The sequence below is a fragment of the Acipenser ruthenus genome, chromosome 6 (assembly GCF_902713425.1).
Source record: "Acipenser ruthenus chromosome 6, fAciRut3.2 maternal haplotype, whole genome shotgun sequence".
Classification (NCBI taxonomy): domain Eukaryota; kingdom Metazoa; phylum Chordata; class Actinopteri; order Acipenseriformes; family Acipenseridae; genus Acipenser; species Acipenser ruthenus.
Window position 1 is genome coordinate 29,926,889 of NC_081194.1, and position 22,410 is coordinate 29,949,298.

Consider the following 22,410-nt stretch of genomic DNA (forward strand, 5'->3'; position numbering starts at 1 on the left):
AGGCTACAGAGGAGTTGGGGAATTCTATAGTCAGCAAAATTATTATTATTATTCCACGTCATCATTAGTTTCCCGATCAATTTAATTTAAATACGACAAAGTAAAAATACAAAAAAAAAAAAAAAAATCTCTGTGAACCTGTTATTGTTACTTTGAATTTCTATCCCAGCGAAATGGATGCATTTTAATATTTTATTATTACGTTTATATTCCATTCCAGTGTGTTATGCATCATAAACTGTTACCGTTACATTTTTGGTCACAATCCAAAAAAAAAACAAAAAAAAAAAAACACCACTTCGATTCCCTTTGTTACTGGTTTTGTAAAAAGTAACAATTTAATTTTGCTTTAATAAAATGTAAGGGGGGGGGGGCGGGACTAAACCACCATCACTACGCGCCCCTAGGTAGGTACTACTGTAAAATGACCAGCCCTTACATAGAAAATGCATAGTTTTTTATGTATTCTGATTGGTCAAATTCAATACGTGTACTAAATATTTGAACGTGTGATAAGTAACGCATTTTTGACCTGGATAGTCTTCCATAGTAGCCAGCTAGGAGGCACCCGAGGCACGTGTCTCGGTTAAAATCACACTAATGATTATTTATTTCGGCTCTTTTACATATTGCTTTGCCGCAAATAAAAATGCATTTCATCCCTTTATGCATTTGAAGTGAGATACTTGAAGGTGTATCTCAGACAGTGCAGGATTGACACTGGTAGTTGAGTTGAGGGTTGTGTCGAGTTCATAGGGCTGCGGTTTGCAAGGAGCCTCGCAGCTGGCCAATCACATTAATAGAAGTCAAATGCATATTCATGAGTATAAATCAGAACACAGCCAAACAGCCTATCAATTTGACTGGTCAGAAAAGCTTGAGCTGGTTATCATGTGCTTTCGCAGCTAAACACAGGCAAGTGCCTAGATCATTTTTCATGGCTGGCTACGGCCCTGGTGTATTTACAACTATTTATTTGCTCTGCTTACTGTCGTGTGCATACACACTTTAACATCACGTTATTTGTTTTTTTTACTATTAGGCAATTTAGATTGTTGTTGTTCAACTTATGTTAAAATTCAAGCCATTCCCAAATCATATAGTGCAGTATAACAAATACTTTAACTCAAGTAAGCTTTGCGCTTTTGGTATTCACAAGCTTTAGCGTGTGGCATCATTTGGCGAAACACTGTTTTCAGTAGTAATCTGTTATCTAGTCAAATATAGGTGGATAGATGTATGGCCTCCACTAACTCAGGTCACTGTAATCAGGTATTTTATCTGTTTCCTAGTAAAAACAGGTTATTTCAGTAAGGTTAGATTAAGTAGTAACACCTTGAAACAATTGTATGTACTGGTAATTATTGTCTAGTTACCATTAAGCACTCAGTATTATATACTGTATTATCATTTTCTTCATATGTACTGTGCACTGAGGGTGTCTGTATTGTAACAGAATCATTGTTGCCCTACAAACCTGCTATATGAAATCCTAATAATATCCTAAATGAATGCATAACTCCTTCAGAAAGTGCAATATTAAAAAAAGAAAGACTTAGCCTGAAAACCTGCCCTATATTAATTTCATCCCTTACCTTTCTCACCCCCATGACCTTTGACCTGCCTTAACTGTATAAATAGAAATAACTAATTTACCACAGAAAAATGCTCACGGGCAAACATGTTCTGGCTAATGAAGTGTTCAGCTTGTGCATGATTAACCAGCTGGTGGGGGTGGTGCAAAAACCACAGGGCATGAAATAAGGGGAAAAAATTGATTAGCTATTTTCATTTACACAGCTAAACAAAACCTACTTTGCATACAGGGCTGACGTTAACAGCAGTAATGCACCTACTTGGCCCAAATTACATATTTTTTCCTTTATAATGGTGCTTTTGTTTGATAGTCAGATTGTCTTTATGTAGGTTTGGTTAGGCAAATAAAACTGCATAAAAGATATGTTATGTGCATCACTTAAATAAATATGTAAACAACCACTATGGGATCATTTATTTATTATATTTTTGTTCCTTTGTTTCTGTAAATGGTATACATTTTACCTAAGCTATTTGTAAGTAATATCATTGAGGCTAAAAAAAAAACTTTATACAGTAGTAGTCCCTCGCTAAACTGTCGAAATAGTGAGTGGTCCAGTATTCATTTTCTTTATATATATATATATATATATATATATATATATATATATATATATATATATATATACACACACATACACACACACACATATACATATCTACATATATATATATATATATATACATATATACACATACACATATATATACATATACATATACATATATATACTGTATATACTGTATATATATATATATATATATATATATATAAAAAAAAGAAAATCACACACATACATTTATAGTGCTCAATTTATTTTAATGATGTCAGCATAACAGCCTTGTTTTCACAATGTCTCTTTGGATGCAATTCACAATGACATAGCGTAACACTATATTGGTTATTACTGGGAGACATACGTTGTGTCCCGCAATCTGAATGTACGGCATAACAGTGTCTGTATGAGCGAGAGACTGCTGTATATATTATCTACATAGATTTAGCTGGGATACAGATGCAGTTCATCTTAATGCAATGAACAAATAGTAAACTTTCTAAAAGTCAACCCCAGTCTTCCCTCTGCTGAGATGAAACCATGCAGTTACTTTAGTTTGTTTAGAACTCTCTTTCATCTCCACTTAGTTCAGCATGCTCAAGATCAACTGGTAAAAGATTGCTTTATGAACATTTAATAGTATCTGACTATTCTTGATTGTGACTATTAATACAGCAGGTTTGTATGGGGAATTGTATTTGGGCTGGTTGTGAATGTGGCTGCTTTCTTGCTAGGTACCCCTTTAAAAATCAGATTAGTATTTTCAATTTCTTTTATTTTTTATTATTTTTTTAAAACAAACTTTTACCATATTTTAGCTGACGACACCTCCACCTCCCCAATGTATTGCTCCCCTTAATAATATCACTTAATACAGTACATTAAAACAGATTGAACATTCAGATTGTTGAAATAAAAAACATATTGCATTAGTTTTGAAAGAGTTTCAAAATTTTCAGCAAACAAGTTCTGAACCAGCACCACAAATAAGTTCACATGGGTTTCAGATTTAAAATGGCTTTGTTAGACCATAGGGGATATAAACCTTTAAAATGTGATGGGTCTTACAACTTATATGGGCAGTATGAGAAGTCCTGCAGGTAGAGTGGTTATATTATAAATTCCTTAAAGGGACGTTCAGCATCTCTGTGAACTGATGACAGACTTAAGCAGATGACTGTGATAATGCTCTTCTTTATTTCTACTTTGACTCCCACAATTTAAATTACCAAAATTTTGTATTAAATGGGCCTGGGGCACTCCCACGTGGCACATGTTGCAGTGCAGCGGTGTCATTTGTAATGGGGCAGGGGGGGCAGTTGCCCATAGGCCTATATGACCCATTATGTCTTCCACTACCCCCCCCCCCCCCTTGCAGATATGCTCAGTAGGGTACTTCTCTGGGGTCTTCAAGTGGGCACCTTCCTCCTTGGTGTTTCATCGACTAGCCCACAACACCTTAAGATGATTGAAGTTTTCTTCATATTACTAGAACGCCCTGCAAATTACTTGAATGCCTGCCAGCGCCCATGTCTTTTTTCAGGAGATGCGGTACATACTCAGATCACTCTTCCACATACACAGAGCCTATGTCCCGGAAGTGGAAATGACTATGTTCACATTTGAACTTTATGAAGCTCTCTACACCAACACAAGTTCTTTTGGTTGAGACTTGTTCAGATGGTTTCAGAAACTGATCCTGAATCAATATTTTAAATAAGGGAAATATTGCAAAAACATATAAACTGCTGGTATGCCAAACTTATATCCAGAAAGAAAACTGTATGTCCATTTTTTTCACAACCACTTATATTTGTGGAAGTAAAACAACAAGTTTCCAGGAATCTACAGAAGGGTTTTAATTTTATTCTGGGGTCTAAATGGTATACTGATTTTCTTTGAAAAGAAATACAAGTACAGTATAATTTATTTTAAGAATAAGAATGACGTTGACAAAGTGCAGCACGCTAGCTTGTTGTAAACAGGCCCAATTACTGCCTGGTTTTTCTCATTCATGATGCTATTTGGGATAATGTTATTTTCTGACACAGCTCACCCCCCCTATGTCAATATGGGAAAAAGTAAAGAGCTATCTGAAGACCTTAGGCAGAACATTATTTATTGTCATAAAGCTGGAAAAGGATACAAGAAGATTTCCAGGCATTTCAGTATCCCAATTTCAACTATTGTTTCTATTATCAAGAAGTACAAGACTCATGGAAATAAGGTTCTTTCACCAAGAACAAGTAGAGGAAAGTTAATAGCAATCCGAGATTGACTGCCAAAGATATTCAATGTGAATTGGCTGCAAGTGGGACTGGGGTTTCCATTTCAACCATAAGTCGATTATTGCATGGTAAAGGTCTAAATGGTTGCAGGCCAAGGAAAAAGCCACTCTTAGGAAAACGTCACAAGGACAATCTCAAAGTTTGCAAAACAGTATCTGAATGACGGATATGAGTTCTAGTCAAAAGTTTTGTGGAGTGACGAAACAAAAATCAAGCTACTTGGTCATGCTGATAGTCGTTATGTTTGGAGAAAGTCTGTTGAGATGTACAAAGAAAAGAACACCATACCTACTGTCAAGCATGGAGGTGGTAATATCGTTCATGGGGGCTGTCTTTCATCTAATGGCACAGGAAATTTAGATGCAATACATGGTAAAATTGATTCCATAGCATACCAAAAGGTCAATCATCTGAAACCCTCTGCTATAAAACTTGGTTTAAAAAGCAACTGGACGTTCCAACACAACAACGATCCAAAGCACACATCAAAATCTACTTCAAAATGGTTAAAGAAGAATAAATTCAAGGTTCTGGAATGGCCTAGTCAAAGTCCCGATCTAAATCCGATGGAGAATCTTTGGCATGAGTTAAAGTAGGCTGTGCACAAGAGACGTCCTCGGAATTTGAATGAACTGGAACAATTTTGTGTTGAAGAATGGTCATAAATCACTAAAGAATCATGCCAAAAGCTCATTGACAAATATCCTAATCGTTTAAAAGAGGTTATTATTACTAAAGGTGCCTCAACTAGCTGTTAATTTAATTTTCCTTGTCAGGGTATGAATACTTTTGAATTCGCAGTTTTTATTTAATTCAAAGAGTTTTGCAAAAATATTGCTAAAATAAATAATTATAGACATCTATTTCTTGTAACTTTTTTCCCTTATCCACAAAAGCAAAACTTTTGCTACAAAAGATTTTTACAAATTATGAATTTCCATTGGGGCATGTAAACTTTTGACAACAACTTGTATGTGGAAACAAAGACCAGGACTTGTGTATAAGTAGGTCATATTGACCTACATTCTAATATCTATAAGTCCATGAAGATATCAATTCAAATACATCTCAAAATATAAAAATGTCCAACATACAGACAAAAGTATTTGGGCAGGTAAAAAAAAGAGAAACCACAAAGAAAGTCATTTCAATAATTTCTACTTGTTCTATTGAACGATATAAATTAAAAGTAGAGATTCAGCTTTATAATAAAACAACACATTATTACAGAACATGCATAAAATGAAAAATAACATGCAAAAACTAATTTGATACTATGAAAAAATAACAATATAGGTCATCCAAAGCCTAAAATGGACCTTCTTCAACAGGGAGGACCAAAATAAAATTGCCTTTTTAATTGCTCATGGTACAAAAAAAAATGGTTGACTGCGAGTATTCGCTATTTGCTGTTTCAAACCAGCTCTTCATCTTCCCAGTGGATTTCTGTTATTTAAAAATATTTTTCTACAAATTACATCACTCAAGACTCAAGTCCACGATGTTGTGTTATATTCTTACGTGATGCTTATACTATATTACTGCATTACATTTCTTATTAAATTACAAAGTACCTTTTGAAACGTGCAATGTTTATTGCATATAATAAATAAATAAAAAAAACAATATATATATTTAGCCTCCCCACTTAAAGTCAGGAGCTGCTACTGCAATCAACATATTTATCATGATTGAAAATTAACACTTGATGATAATTATAGAATAAATAAATACATAATCATCATGTAATGAAAATAAATTGGAGATTTGTGATTACAAAAAGCAACACAAATTGTTAAAACTAAAGATTACAGCAACAATCTCAAAATGGCAGTGATACAACTAAACGAAAAAGGAGAAACTATCAGAAAATAGCAGAAAGACTGGGTTTACCGAAAAGCACTGTGTGGGCTATTATTGACAAACACAGGAGAATAGGAACTACTGCAACTAGCTCTAGGTGTGGAAGAACTAGAAAGATTTCTGCAAAATCTGGAAGAAGAATCGTTCTAGCAGCCTGGCAAAATCCTCAGATTACTGCAAAAGATTTGACACAAGAATTGAAAGAAGATGGTCAAGAAATTCATGAGCGAACAGTTCAATGATACCTTAACAAGATGAATTTCCATGGGCGAAAACCAAGCTGCAAACCTTTGTTAAAAACAATACACAAAAGAAAGCGATTGGAGTTTTCCCATTGAATACTTGAAGCCTGATGATTTCTTCAACCAAATGTTATGGTCAGACGAATCCAAAATATAACTTTTTTTCACCAAGAAAGCAACAATATGTTTGGAAGAAGAGAGGAGAAGAGTTTAAAGAAAAGTTCATCAGCCCAGTGTTAAACATGGTGGAGGTTGTGTGATGGTATGGGCCTGTTTTTCTTCCTCAGGCACTGTAGACCCTTGTATTGTACAAGGATCAATGAATGCTGCAAAATATTTTGCACTCTCGTTTGTTACCATGTGCTGTAAGACTTATTGGATGAATGTTTGTATTCCATCAGTACAATGACCCTAAGCATTCTGCAAAGTCTACAAAGGAATTTCTGAAAAAAGGAGGATTACAGTTATGGATTGGCCATCTCAGTCCCCAGACTTGAATCCCATCGAGATGTTGTGGATTGACTTGAAGGCCGCTGTTGCAAAAAGGAAGTCAAAGTTGACTGCAGAACTCAAAGCTGTATGTATTGAAGAATGGGCAGAAATATCTCCGGAAAGATGCCAGGAACTGGTTTCAAAATACAAAAAAAGACTGCAAGCTGTAAAGGAAGCAAAGGGTGGGCTCACAAAATACTAAATGTAAGGGTGCCCAAATACTTTTGTCAAAGTGTGACATTATTTTTTGTTTTGTTTTTATTTTATGCATTCTATGTAATAATTTATTGTTTTATTATAAAGCTGAATCTATACTTTAATTTATATCTCTCAATATAACAATTAGTAATTATAGAAATCACTTTCTTTGTGGTTTTTCTCTTTTTTTTTTTTTAAACTGCCCAAATACTTTTGTCTGCGACTGTATATGTGAGCTTTTACTTTTAAAACGCTGTGAATGTAGAAGCCTTTAGGTGACTTTCACATGATTTGATTGGCTCTTGTAATGCTGAAATTTGCATATTTTTCTAGTTACCCATTGTTCTCTCTCTCTCTCTCTCTCTCTCTCGTTGTAGTCAAAAGTTTACATACCCAAATGGAAATGTATAATGTTTAGAAATTTCTGTAAAACAAATTATAGGAAAAATATTTTGTAATACTAAATATCCTGTGGTATTAGAGGAGAAACAGCCCCATACAAGGATATTAGGTATGGTGTTCTTTTCTTTGTACGCCTCACCAGACTTTCTCCTAGCATATCGACTATCAGCATGACCAAATAGGTCAATGTTTGTTCCATCACTCCACAAAACCTTTGATCAGAACTCATACCCATCATTCAAATGCAGTTTTGCTTTAAGCGACTGTCCTTGTGACGTTTTCCTAAGAGTGGCTTTTTCCTTTACCTGCGACCATTGAGACCTTAACCATGCAATACTCAACCTATGGTTGAAATGGAAACCCCAGTCCAACTTGCAGCCAATTCACTTTGAATATCTTTGGCAGTCAATCTCGGATTGTTATTAACCTTCCTCAAAATTCTTCTACTTGTTCTTGGTGAAAGAACTGTCTTTCTTCCAGACCGAGGGAGCACTGTGACAGTACCACGTGTCTTGTACTTCTTGATAACAGAAAACAGTAGTTGAAATTGGGATACTCAAATCCTTGGAAATCTTCTTGCATCCTTCTCCAGCTTTAAGACAATGAATTATTTTCTGCCTAAAGGTCTTCAGATAGCTCTTACTTTTTCACATATTGACTTATTGGTAATGACTGCACTCATCCTATGCCTAACCCTTTTATACTCTCTGAGAATGTTCACCTACAATCCAGTACATTGTAGACATTTCTAGAATTAGGTTCTGCATTATCATAATGACATTTCTAGCACCTTGTAGACAACATTATTATAGCATCAAAGGGTATGAATACTTTTGAATTAGCATTTTTGGAGTTTTACAAAGAAAATTGCTGAAATAAATAATTGTAGACATCTATTTCTTGCCAATTGCATTTGAATTCCCTTAAATTGAAAATTCAGACAAATTAACTGTATATTGCTGTTTGCTAAAACTGCCTCGCTGTAATACAGTGGTTATAATGGGAATCCTGTCTCTAATCTAGCAAAACAAGGTCTGAAACTGCACTACAAACCAATTCCCATATTACAGCTGAAAACTGCAGAAACTGGTAAACAGTTTACCAGTATGAACTGGTAAAGCCTCCCCTCAATCACTGCCTACCCCAGTTCTGTGCAATAAATCAATGCCATACCCTGCCTAGCCAGGAGGGTTCACTGTAGCGCAATGAGGAGAAGCATTCCCTGAGGGTTTTGCCTCCTGAACTCACGGGAGCACCAGAGCCAATGGGATGCTACCTTCAGAATCCCCAGCAAAGACTGGCTACTCTGTACAGCCAGGACACAAACCTGTTCTTTTACCAGGTGAGCCACTCGAGGGACCCAAACATTACTAGCTTTACACACTCCATAACCCATGGCTTCCAATTAGAGGATCTGTAAGTGTTAATCTGTTACTGCTTTAAGGTTCGTTTTCACCTTTAGTAGGTACCAATCTTGATTATTATAAAATATTATACCCATGCAATTCACGGGGTGGGATCCCGGCCTATAAGAATAGCTTGTGAGATCGTAGGTTGGGTTGGTAGAGGAGAGACGTCTAGAGCAGTGGTTCTCAAACTTTTTTGTTCGCGGACCCCTGAATTTATTTTTTTGGATCACGGCGGAATAAACAGTATAGCTGACTGAAAAATAAGCACTAAGAATAACCGTAGACTTACTTTTATTGTTTTAATGCAATGGGCGGGCCTGTTTCTGTGAGCAATGTTATTTTACAACTGGATTTTAAAGAATGGTTCTAGTTTACTTTTCATAACACAAATTTACTGAAAGGGGGAAAAACAGATTGTTTTATTTTTAAATTGATAATTACAGTAGAAATTAATTTGTGTGAATTAATAATCTGTGAAGTTACTTTAAAATACCTCTCAACAATGTGTATTTATTGCGAATGTTGTGTATTGATCATTTATTAATTTAACTGTGCTTTGGCAAAAATAAGTTTTGTCGTGCACAGTTGGAGCTATGAATCTCCAGCTATAATCTTTGTTTACAAAACAAATGTTTGGATGCTGCACGCTGATTGGCTGTTGAGGATTTTTTACCATATAGTTATAAAATTCAGTACTGTACAATGCACGGCAAAACTTATTTTTGCCAAAGCACAGTTTAATTAATAAATGATCAATACACAACATTCGCAATAAATACACATTGTTGTGAGAGGTCTTTTAAAGTTTTAAAAATGAATGACATTCCTTTCGTCATATTTAGATTTTTTCGGAGACATGACAGTGGACAAGTGGCTAGAATTACAAGAAAAAATAAAAAGAATGAGCCACAAAGACTTAACAAGTCAACAACTTCATCAAGTCGAAGAAAACAAAAATGCTTCGGCAGCTTTTGTTTTTATTGATTTGATGAAACAAAGAAATGGTAATCAACTTACAAACAGTTTGTCTTGAAAATGTAAACGGTCTACGATAATTTATGCTTCAGTGCGTACAGGTAATTGGGCTGGTCAGGAGTAATAGTGCGTGGATAGTGAACTTTGTCTTGGCCTCCTTTTCTGTATCTTTTCATTATCAACAAAAAAAACATGATTGGCATTTTTAAATGCTTAGTGACTAACAATGCTGACATTGCGGGTTATATCAGCTCTTGGCTTCATTCATTTTATAATTACAATAAACAGAAGCGTTGAAAACCTCCAGTTTAATGTTTACAACAAATAAGACCTTGTTTGATGGACTATTTTGTCTCCAAAGCGGAAGGACATATAATAAAAATTTTTTTTTTTTTTAAATAACTTTTTATTTTCTTATTTTCTTTTATCCGTATTATAAGCGGGATAACACTCAGGGCTTGTGCGTTGTGTTGCTTCGCTTCGTGCCGCCTACCCAACTACAGCAATATGTTAATGCAACACAACGCACACCCTGTCGTGTGTTACTGTTATCCCTTACTTTACAAGCTGCTGTGTTGAGTGCACGTGAGTGCAATACACGAAAACTCCCCAGTAAAGAATACATTTTAGACACTCCAAAACTATATTATGGAGAGTTTAGACCTTTTTTTTAAACTTGGAGATATTCTCCATGTATGCATTTTCTACTGCTGCAGAGTGTGGAGTATATTATATATGAATATCCGTCATATTTAAGGTGATGCATCGATTACAATGCATTGTATCGTTTGACAACTATCAATAGTCAAGCCTGTGCATTGTTTTTGTGTAAAGGGTTTAAGCAAAGAAAAGCTTTTATTTTTTATTAAATTTGGAATCTGCAATTATTTTTTGCATTTAAGCGCAGAGCTTCTCTGCTCCCCTCAGGTCTGACTCACTGAATCTGCATGCGATTGAGCTCACCTTCTCCCCTCTGCCCTGCCCCCTGTGAGTGTTTACTGATGGGACTGGATCTGTGCAGGAGTTAAGAGCGTTGTGCTAGAATTACAAATACCGTATCGACCAAGCTTCAATGCCTTTCGATGTTTGACAATTGTTTTCTAAAGTAAGACAGCAAGAAAGAAAAGAAAGTGATGTTTGGGATACTCCGGTATCACAACTAATCTGCGTGACCATTCAGAGATGCAGAGGTCGCGCTAGCCTTTAAAAACGTGCATTTGTAAAAAGCATACCATCTCAAAATCTGCGTTTTTACATATTATCTCAACATAGTTACATTACTTTCCAGTGTACCTATTTCAGATTAACGAAGTTATAAATAACGGTAGTAGAAATAGACATAAAGACAAGCTTACCATGAAATGTTTTCTTTTGAAAATCCCCTGTTCAATCAGATGTAAAAACCAGTGTTGTAGAACATGTACCAATGTCTCTGCGGGTAGCTGTCTACATCATAACTATTTACAGTTTTTTTTGTTTAAAAGTTCTGTAAAATTTTCCTTTTAGCACCCAAGTCAAAAATTGTCATGTTTTAGATGATCCTCACGTAAACGAGAGTGTTTGCTGGTCTGCACTCTGTTCTGACAGCTAAAACCCTGTTCTGCTGGTACACAAGATACACGTATCGTAATTGAAATTGCTGCAAGTTTTGGAAAAGCAGGAAAGATGTCAGAATAGTTCTCAATAAAAACTGCAGGCCTCATCCGTGGTCTCAAAACCATGATTTTTGGGGGTGTGTTTCACTTGTCCAAATTCTTGGCTGAGAGTCAACAGGTAAGATGCGCTTATACAAATTAGTGAGTCACTACCAGGGATGCGTGCAGTACTATATGGGATACGGAGAGCTCCGCTGTTTTTTTTAATCGATTTTGATGAATCGATGCATCAGCTTTTTTGGAGATCGATATATCGATCGTGAAAAATTAGGCATCGCCCCAGCCTTAGTCATATTATCAGTAAAAACATTTTTAAAAATGGATACCAATAAAAGTTAAATGTCCTTAATGCTAAACAAAAAGTAGCCTATATATTGTTTAATATGCTAATAAGCAATAAAACGCAAGAATTAACAATAAATTGCAAAGAATTGACAAGGAACTGTAGACCCTTAAACTTTGCAGTATTACAGCTCAGTAGACAGCGAAAAAAAATCCATTAAACTTCTGAGCCATTTATTTCTGTCAGCAGCCGCTAACATCTTTCAAACACAAGTGTTTATGCTTTGAAAGCAGTCAGCAAGAAAGCCTGAAATGGATTTCTGCAAAACAAGCAACCATTCACAGGCGGTTATGTGAAATGGGAGCAACTTAGTACAGGTACAGTCTTTCAGTCCGCTCCGATCCAAGTACTCTCAGATCCATGTTTTCCAGTTCTCCACTGCATGAACTACAGCGCAAAGTATGAGTTTGAACCTCACACAACGCAGCTGCATTACCTGAATGATTTAAAAAAATAAAAATTTAAAATAAATATCCTCCATGGGGCTGCCCTTGTCAGACGGGCAGACGCACGTCCCAGGGACGCAGACAACAACTAACGTGAGAGTCCCGACAAACCCTGCGTGTGTAAAGGATGCGTCCCCGTCCCGAGAGCCTTGATTACACTACCTATTTATTATGGAAATACTGCAATCACAGTATCTCTTCATCTTGTTTCATGTCTTGTTTTAGAGTCAAAGAATCGCTAAACACATCTATTTTTATGTATAGTGCTGTAATCTCCAATTAAAGTTTAAAAGAAACAAACGATCTTCAACACAATAAACTCTGTGCATTTGTAGTTCCCTCCCTGTATTCCCACTGTTTCTAATGTGTTTACGCGCTGCCGCTGTGTTTACCAGTGTGTGTATATCTAGCCTGTTTGTTTGTGTTCCGTGCCTCCCCTGTGATTGGTCCTGTCTGTGTGTGTTCCCATTGGTCCAAAGCGTGCTGCCAAGGACCAATGGGATGTATGTGCAAGCTCTGCATCCTGACTTGCATATGGGGGCGGAGCTAAGTGTATAAGATGGGCTGTGCCCAGCATTCTGTTGTGTTGCTTGTCACTGTTTTGTGTCCTGTATTGCTGACAGATGTGTGGACTGGTGGGTGCTGAGAGAGCATCCAAATAAAGGATTGAAAAGGAATCAAGCGTCTCTCCTGTTTTCTGCCTCTTGCATGAAACGCTACAGTATCATTTCTAAAAATAAAAATGTTTTTAAAGTTTGTTTTGACTGTTCTAGATCGTCTGCTTTATTTAAAACCAGTTTAAAAAACCTTCATACATTATTTAATCCTCCAAAACATATTTTTACATACATGCTTTAAATAACCTGAGTTAAAGCTTTATGAATAGCATCCGTCATTCAAGAAACACTCGAAACCAGTATCTTACAGCTCTGTTTTTCCTAACAACTTGCTTAAGTTAGTAATTAACAAGGCACACTGAAAACAGTGGGGAATGTCTGCTCAAGGGTTAACAGATTTAATTATTGATACTGATTTAAAGACTTGTATTATACTTGTACAGAACAGTATTCTGGTTTATAGATTTCACTTAAAACATTGTTTGCTTGTTAATTATTCACATAGTGTAGCCACTAGGAAGCTACATCTGGAGACAGCCAGCTAATAAAACATTTAACATACGTTTTCCTTAAAGTACTTTTTTTTTCCATTGCTTCAGAATACTAAAATACTTTCAACAAACTTTTTTTTGATTAGAACCTATATGATTAATTGTAGGCTTCATTCTAAGTTTCTGTTTTTAGAACTTGGTTGCTCACAGAAGCAGGTAGACACAGTATGAAACTAAATATATCTTTACAGCACAAAGGGTTTAAAATAGCAAATTGTGGAGCGGCCTATTATCAAAGAGAGATTTCATGAAATAGTTTCATGCAATGTGGGATAGACTAAGATTATAGAATGACTTTCTGTACGTATTGTATTGCATTACATTATATATATATATATATATATATATATATATATATATATATATATATATATAGATAGATAGATAGATATAGATATATATAGATAGATAGATTATATAATGTAATGCAATAGAGTATTATATATTCTAACAAGTATTACAATAATAATCACTGAAAGGTCTGTAAAATACAGACACTGAAAGAATACAGTATGACACAGAATACTAATCACAAGATCAAGTTTATGTTCCAAGTCATCAGGATTTGCAAGCATTTTGCTTTGAAACCTACACTGAATACAGACTTAAGAGAACTGAAATATATACTTCATCAGCCAGGAGATTACAAAAAACTGTGTAGGCTTTCACTTACAATAGGCCTCAGAAATGGTACACTATGTCTTTAAATCTGTATATGTTACAGTTGTATGTGATCTATACAATAATTCCCATTAAAAATAATTTCATGTCTGATTGCTCTGGTAAGGCTGCTCATTTGTATTGTTTACAACAAGCCATTGAACTCAGCAGTTTGTAGCAGCTGAAGCCATGGTTACCAGTTTTAGCATGCACTAGTTAAAATGGAACGCTACTCCTTGCGTATTAATGGAGCACACTTAAAATAATCTATCACGCAGGGATTCCAGTGAGGAATTAAACTGAAAAGTACATACACTATAGAATATAAAACTATGCAAATAAAAAATAAAAAAATGAAACAACTAGTGCTATGAAAATAAGAAACTTTAGGTAAGGAAAAGGTAAAAATAAACAGGACATACTACTCTTCCAATCGTTCTCAGTTACTGGGAAAAACAGAAGCTCATGGAATGATGTATGGAATTCATTATTAATACTGTATAAGTATATGTTTAAAAAAAACACTGGATACATCATATCAAAGAACAAACCTATCTGGACCCTGCTGATTTTGTCTGGGGATATACTGTATATATATATTAGCACAGAACAGATTCATGTTTCGATATAAATCCCCTCTAAAGACTGCAACAATAGATCAACGGGCATCTCAATTTCACTGAATAAATATGACAAAATGAAAAAGAATAATATTTTAATAAGCTTTTAGATGTAACAAATATTTTTCTTGTAGTCCATGTACGTACAGTAGTGCTCACTCAATTTGTTTGCAGAAATACTGTATTCTATATCAACTGAATAATTTTCAAGCCAGGCTACACTAAACCAGGCGCTTGGTAATGCTGAAAACTACAGTACATTCAGATTCAGGATAAAACAGCAAATGCACAACAGTATACATTGAAGCATTCTACTTAAACCACAACAACTCAAGTAGAACATGAACACTTGCATTACATTATACAGTAAGTAAATAGTGCCAAGCACCTTTAAGCATACTCTAAGGAAATATTTTAATAAACTGACTGTATGCATAGAATAAAGGGAAAGCTACAACCTGTAATAGTGTTAGGTAGTGTATCATTAACAAGAACAACAAAAGTTTAACCCGACAAAACACAGATGCACAATACTTTCCACTTCTAAATATTTTAGCCGAGTTCAAATCAGCATGAAGTTTTAACATCTACTCTCATGTAATGGAAATCCTGTAGTGCTGTTTGCTGTAAACAGTGATGGACAAGAGTTTTATGATTCAAATTAGTTCAGATTATATCAGGCAAAAACTATCTTTCAATTACTTAGCATTTTAAAGGCGGTTTCAAATCCTGTCTTCTCTGTATTACCCTAAATCAAATGTACTTACAGATTCTTCTTAGAGTTTAGTAGTTTCAAGGATAAACGTCTGATGTCTTTTCTTCAGTGCAGCATACAAATACAGCATGCAGCAGTTCCTGATTAGTTCTGATCTGGTTGGAAATTTCTTAACAAATCATTCAGAAGACAGATCTTGGCAAGTCACGGTTGTATAAAAAGCTGCTAGCTTTACTGGGTGGTTGTCTTTAGCTTGTGTACGAGTACACAGTACCAGCTGAGCTCCTATTGCATCCCTGCAGAAAAAAAAAGCTTTACTGAAAAGCAATAGCATCACATTTCAAGGGAGTCGGTGCCAGACTCTGGAATGGAAGCTGACTTTAACCACCAATTTGATATATGTATACCATGAAGTATGAAAAGTCTCTGAATCTTATAGAAAAATATAACTAATTTAATACACAGAGGACATTTTTCTGAATTGAAAATTTGTATTTCCATTATATTGCAATTAGCTTAACATTCTATAACATTTCCTTATTACGTTGGAGATTGTTATGTGGTTCTAGATCATGTTGTTGGTTCAATATTAAATTGTATTCAATTCCATATAGTAAGTCTAACTTTACTAATTGTTTAGAAAAGCTACCTAGCCAGTGAGCTTAATTGATTTCCTTATTCCAGAAGGTAACTTAAGACTGTGACCATCGTTTAGGATAGTAAAGCAGGTGAAGCAAACAACAAATACAGACCAAAATTAAATGGATTAAAACACCCTACAGTGCTTCATAACTTGTTCAACCAATCACCATTAGTCACAAAAAAAATCCTATTCCATAATAAATCTTAAATGTCATTTCCAGTTTCACTCTATACTCAGATTCTTCCCTTGAAGCCTGTTTTACCCTTTTTAATCCTCATTCACAAACAAAACAAGTTTGCTTCTGACTAATACTTGCTGCACTTGGAGTTCATCTGCATGTTTATCTGTAACTGAAAAGCTAAACATGAATTTAGTTGTTTTTGTTATACAAAAAATATTTTAGAATTAATACCAATACATTTGTTGTTTCACCATGGGTTCAGTACAATTTTTGTGTAAACGAGAAAGAAAATTTTGAAAGCGTGGCAGAGTGAGAAAACTTCTAACTTTTGGAGTTTACCTCCCCTCAGCAGTCAAACTTTAGACAGGTGTACAAAACAATGCATTCACACGGCGTCATATACACATTATGGTAAGTCAGATCAACCAACACAGAAGCATGCTTCCCAGCAACGCAGCCCCATGTGGTTTCACAACATAACTGAAACCAGCAGAAATTTCTCAGGAACAGAAGAAACACTTACTCCAGGCCTGTTTTAGCCCACCTCTCAATGTTACCAAACATTTCAAGGGCAAGCCCGCTAGCTCGCAAATGATATGCATCCCTCGTCAGCACCTTAGCCCCGAGTTACGTTGTTGATACAAATATACCAGTGCCTCCGAATGTTTTAAAGATGGTCACAGCCCGCAAGGTTCTATATAACAACACGTAACCCCTGACAGTTTGTATCGGTAGTACTGAGAGGCAGCACTAGTATGACTTTAAACGGAACACATCTGGTCATGTTCACAAAATTATATAAAAATGTGTGCGAAATGTATCATTTTAACCCAGATAGTTGTTGCTTGCTTTCTTGTGGTTATACCTGGTAAGATCTAATGGAAAAGGGGACTAAATACCTCGCAATACGATAGATTTATTGTAAGTTTACTTTAGCGATTATAAAGGGTTTGTTACCTTGGAAGTCAAATCTGTAGTAGCAGGTGTCCGGGTAAATGGGTTTTTAAAGGGGCAGACGCCGCTTTCTTGCTATTTGGTCCACTCCATGTTGGAGCATTGCAATCTACACACCTCCTAAACTGGGCGTTTGTATTTCATAAATAGGGGTCCACAGGAGAGCTAACTTAATGTCTGATCTATATGGTATAAACAAACAGGTCTATTTTGTCGTATCACGGTTATGTATTACCTGTAAGACTATTGCTGAACAAATGTTATTTATTTGTCGAAATAAAGGTCAAACATAAACCAGGTTTTAAATGGATTTTCCCTGTTTATTATAATGTACCAGTCCACACTCAGTATGACCCAAAACGTCATTCTAGCTGTTTTCTCAATGACAGCTTGGAACGAGACTGTCAATTTTAGTGAATACCTGTATTGTATAAATTCAAATTAAACAGAATTATAATTTGAAAATTGAAAAGGCACTATTTACTAAAATGTCCTAAAAGCAACTGTGTACTGATTCAAACCATAGTATGCTCCGGGGAAAAAGAATATTTAATAAAAAAAAATTAAATGAAAATCAAAATATTGTGTATTACACAAGCAATTATTGTATTTATAGTGCATTTAAAACGAGAGGAATCCCAACGAGTTTCTCTCAGTTTACTGCATATTTGCATAGATCTCCATTATGTGTATTCTTTATCCAAAAAAAAAAGGTTCTGAAAAGACTACTTAAGGCTCATTTTGCATGAGGTGAGGAAAAATGTTGGTGTTCCAAAGGCTTCACTTCACAATGCTTTGCCTATGGGTTTCAGTGCACAGCGCCACACTACAGTAATATGCTCACTTCCTCACAATCAGCTTTGAGTAGTCTTTATAAAAACAAATAATGTTCGATGCAGAAACAACTATAAAGAATAATAATGATAGGTTACGGATGTAAACCCGGTTCCCTGAAAGAGAAGATGACCGCCAATGATACTTTTGGGATATGCCTGCTTGTCAGGTATTCCCTGAGCATTTTTTATCAAAGCTGCCGATAGGCCCCACCGCAGAGTGATGTCCCCGGTTCCGCCTCACCGAGGTAATAAATAGTCACTGCGCGGAGATGTCAGTCTCTTTTGCATTGAACTCACGCGTACGAGTGATGTGACATCACAAGGTTGCCGGTCATCTTCTCTTTCAGGGAACCGGGGTTACATCCGTAACCTATCGTTCCCTTTCAATTCAAAGATGACTGCCAATGATACTTTTGGGAAAGTATACCAGAGCCGTCGTGAGGGAGAATGAGCGGACAGTATCTGAGGGACATCTCGCTACCGCCATCTAGTGTTGGTGGTGTGAGCGTGCAACCTCAAGGACCCTAGTGCCTATTAAAGGCATAGAGGGATCTACGACATTAAGTCGGTAGAACCTGGTAAATGTAAGCGGGGTAGTCCAGCTAGCCGCAGTACATATATTGGTCAATGAGGCACCTCTAAAGAGGGCCCATGATGTAGCCACACCTCTGGTTGTGTGCGGCCACCCTCCCAGGTGGGGGTAGGCCGGCATTAGTATATGCAGTCGAAACGGTGTCCACAATCCAATGGGACAGTCGCTGCTTAGAGAGGGCTTGACCTCAGGTCCGTTCGCCATGGCAAATGAAGAGCTGCTCAGACTGACGCAGCGCTCTTGTTCTATCCACATAACATCTCAATGCCCGAACTGGACAGAGGGAATTTAATCTCCTATTCAACTCCTCCACAAAGGGAGGGGGATGGAAAGCCTCTAGTTCCACTGACTGATTCAAGTGTAATCACCTTAGGGAGGAAAGCAGGGTTCGTGCGCAACGATACAGTTTCCATCGTCCCAAACCTTCATACAGGAACTGTACACGGACAGTGCCTGTAGGTCACTGACCCGCTTAGCGGAGGTGATAGCAATGAGAAAGGCTGTCTTCATAGAGAGATATTTCAGCTCTATGGTATCTATGGTCTCAAACGGGGCCTCAGTGAGAGCCTCCAGTACCACGACTAGACTCCATTCGGGGAGGACATCCTTAATAGGAGGACATAACCACCAAGCACCCTTTAGAAAACGGGTCGCCAGTATATGAGCGCCCGGGGATACTGAGTTGATGGGAATGTTAGTAAGTGTGCTAGGTACACTTTCAACGTAGAGGGGGATTTACCCGCCTCTAGTAGATCTTGCAGAAACTGTAATATTACTGATATAGGGCAATACATGGGATCATGGCCTCTGGCCATGCACCAGTTTTTAAAATATTTCCATTTATAGGTGTACAACGCTCTTGTGAAAGAAGCCCTAGCATTCTGTAGTGTACTCACTACTGCGTCTGAGAGCCCTAGGGCGGACAGACGGTCCCGTTCAGGGGCCAGACACACAGTTGGAGTCTGCCCAGTTCTGGGTGCCAGAGGGTGCCTTTCGCCTGACTGAGGAGATCCATGCGCAGCGGGATCTCCCTGGGCTGGCCCTGCAGCAGCTGGCAGAGGTTCGAAAACCAGGTTCTCCTAGGCCATCTAGGGGCCACCAGGAGAATTGTCGCTTCCTCTCTCCTGACCTTCTCGAGGAAGGCAGGGAGCAGCGGTATAGGCGGGAACGCATATAAAGGTGCTTTGGGCCATTCATGCGCTAAGGCGTCAACGCCTAGTGGACCTCCGCGGCTGCGGAGGGAGAACCACAGGGGGCAATGGGTCGTCTCTGCCATGGCAAAGAGGTTGACCTGTGCTTCTCCAAAGTGTTCCCAAATGCACTACACCACCTGAGGGTGCAGTCGCCATTCTGACGGGTGAGGACCCTTCCTGGAGAGGAGGTCCGCAACCCAGTTCACCACTCCCTGGAGATGTACAGCCCAGAGGAACAAGAGGTGCCTCTGTGTCCAGATCAGCAGCCGAAAGACTATGCGGTGTAACCCTGGGGACCGAAACCCTCCCTGGTGGTTCAAGTATGCAACCACTGACATCTTGTCCGTGCGGACAAGGACATGTTTGTTGTGGAGCACAGGGAGAAAATGTTGCAGAGCAAGGTGGACTGCTCTCAGCTCTAGCACATTTATGTGCAGGGATGTCCAGCGGCCCGATCAGGATCCGCGGACTCCTCTGCCTGCCCAGACCACCCCCAACCAGAGTTGGATGCGTCTGTCATCACCACTTGATGGTTGTAAATGACTTCCATCCTTACACCATACTCTGCACCAGTGTTAATTGGCTTTTTGCATCGTTAAGGGTGAGACCCAGCCTCGACAGATGCTCCGTCACAATCACCACTGACCCTGTGTGGGCCACTGCTTCTTCCTGGGACTGGGAACAAATCAGCCAGTTGTCTAGGTAATTCATCACCCTGATCCCTAGCAGCTAGGATGGCATCCATGCACTTTGAAAATGAGTGGGGAGCTAAGAAGAGGCCGAATGGCAGCACGGAGAACTCGAAGATACTCCCCTGAAAGGCAAAGCAGAGATATTTCATGTGCGCTGGAAGGATAGGAACGTGAAAATACGCGTCCTTCGGGTCCACTATTGTAAACCAGTCGATGTGTGACCATGTGGAACCTCCTCTCCCTTAAGAACCTATTGAGGTGTCTTAGGTCTAGGATGGGACGAAGGCCGGCGTCCTTTTTTTGCACCAAGAAATACTTCGAGTAGAACCCCTCTCTTTGAGAGGTGTGTTCTATGAGACGGATGGCTTGTTTTTGAAGTGTTTTGACCTCTTGTTTGAGAGCCAAGACTTGGAGAGGGTCATTCATGGATGTTTCCCGAGTGGAATTGCAGTGCGTAGCCATTGTGTATCGTGGTGAGCACCCAGGAGTCTGAGGTGCAACTGCGCCAGTAGTGCAGATGGTGTTGTGCAAACAGGTGGGCTGAGGCCGCAAGCCTTCAGGGCCCCTGCTGGGGCTGCTGAGGGAGGGGCAGAGGCCTGGAGGCGGTGCCTCAGGTCGCTCCGTGGTGCCTTAGGGACCGGTATAGTCCTGGTTACCGTGGTAACTGTCGGACGCCAACGCTTCGCTCTTCCCCGTGCCGAAGCATGGGAGGGGAGTATCGCAGCTACCTGCCGGGATGCCTCTCGCTCTCTGTGAGAGCGTTGTAAAATCTCCTCTACCGCTGGTCCAAATGTATGGCCAGCAGCGATAGGCGCATCTAGTAATGCAGACTTGTCTGCATCCAGGACCCTCGCTTGGGACAGCCAGAGCTATCTGCGTGCCACCACTAAGCCCGCCAGGCTTCTGGCCAGGGCTTGCCCCTGGAACCCTGAAATCTGCAGCAAGGTGCCCAAAACTGTGCGTAGCTCTAAACTAGCGGCTCGGGAAGGGTAACTGAACGTAGCATGCCGTCCAGGTAGGCCTTCAAAAGGCCTCCTGTGTTAACGTGGTGTTTGACCTGTGCTTCAGCGGCATATGCCTTTTTCAGGTGAGCTTCCATGATCCTGCATTGGTCATTAGGAAATACAGGTTCTTTGGACAGGCCTCCCCCAGGGTGGGGCTCGCACTAGGGCCGCTATGGTGGAGTCCACCGGAGGGAACTATGTAAGCCCTACCGCCTCTGCTCCCTCGACTGCGACTGCACTCTTGGACATGCTGGCCGCTGAGGCCGGGTGTTGCCAAGAGGATTTGACCTCCTCCAGAAAATCCAGGAACGCCGTAAAGGGCTGGGGGGTCGAAGTCTGCGCTGGTCTGAAAACAGGCCTGCACCGCTCAGAACTTGCTTTCCAGGGTACCCGGAGGAAGCTGGCGGCTCTTTCCATTATTATTTATTTCTTAGCAGACGCCCTTATCCAGGGCGACTTACAATTGTTACAAGATATCACATTATACATTATTTCACATTATACAGATATCACATTATTTTACATACAATTACCCATTTAACAGTTGGGTTTTTTTTACTGGAGCAATCTAGGTAAAGTACCTTGCTCAAGGGTACAACAGCAGTGTCCCCCACTGGGGATTGAACCCACAACCCTCCGGTCAAGAGTCCAGAGCCCTAACCACTACTCCACACTGCTCCATCACT

The 22,410-nt window shown here is 38.5% G+C and overlaps 1 protein-coding gene across 3 annotated transcripts in view; it reads right to left on the minus strand.

Moving 5' to 3' along the window:
• esrrga (estrogen-related receptor gamma a) overlaps nt 1–22,410 on the minus strand; it is a 256,814-nt gene that overhangs the window by 224,558 nt on the left and 9,846 nt on the right. Inside the window, exons 1-2 of one of the 3 annotated variants that reach the window (XM_059025329.1) lie at nt 17,411–17,507; nt 15,682–15,925 (exon numbers count right to left, since the gene is read on the minus strand). The exons of 1 other annotated variant lie outside the window; for it this stretch is intronic. The gene's annotated coding sequence lies outside the window, so the exon portion shown is untranslated. Of the gene's footprint in view, nt 1–15,681; nt 15,926–17,410; nt 17,508–22,410 lie in introns of those variants that run through there. One more of the 3 variants, XM_034018875.3, reaches the window with a different exon arrangement.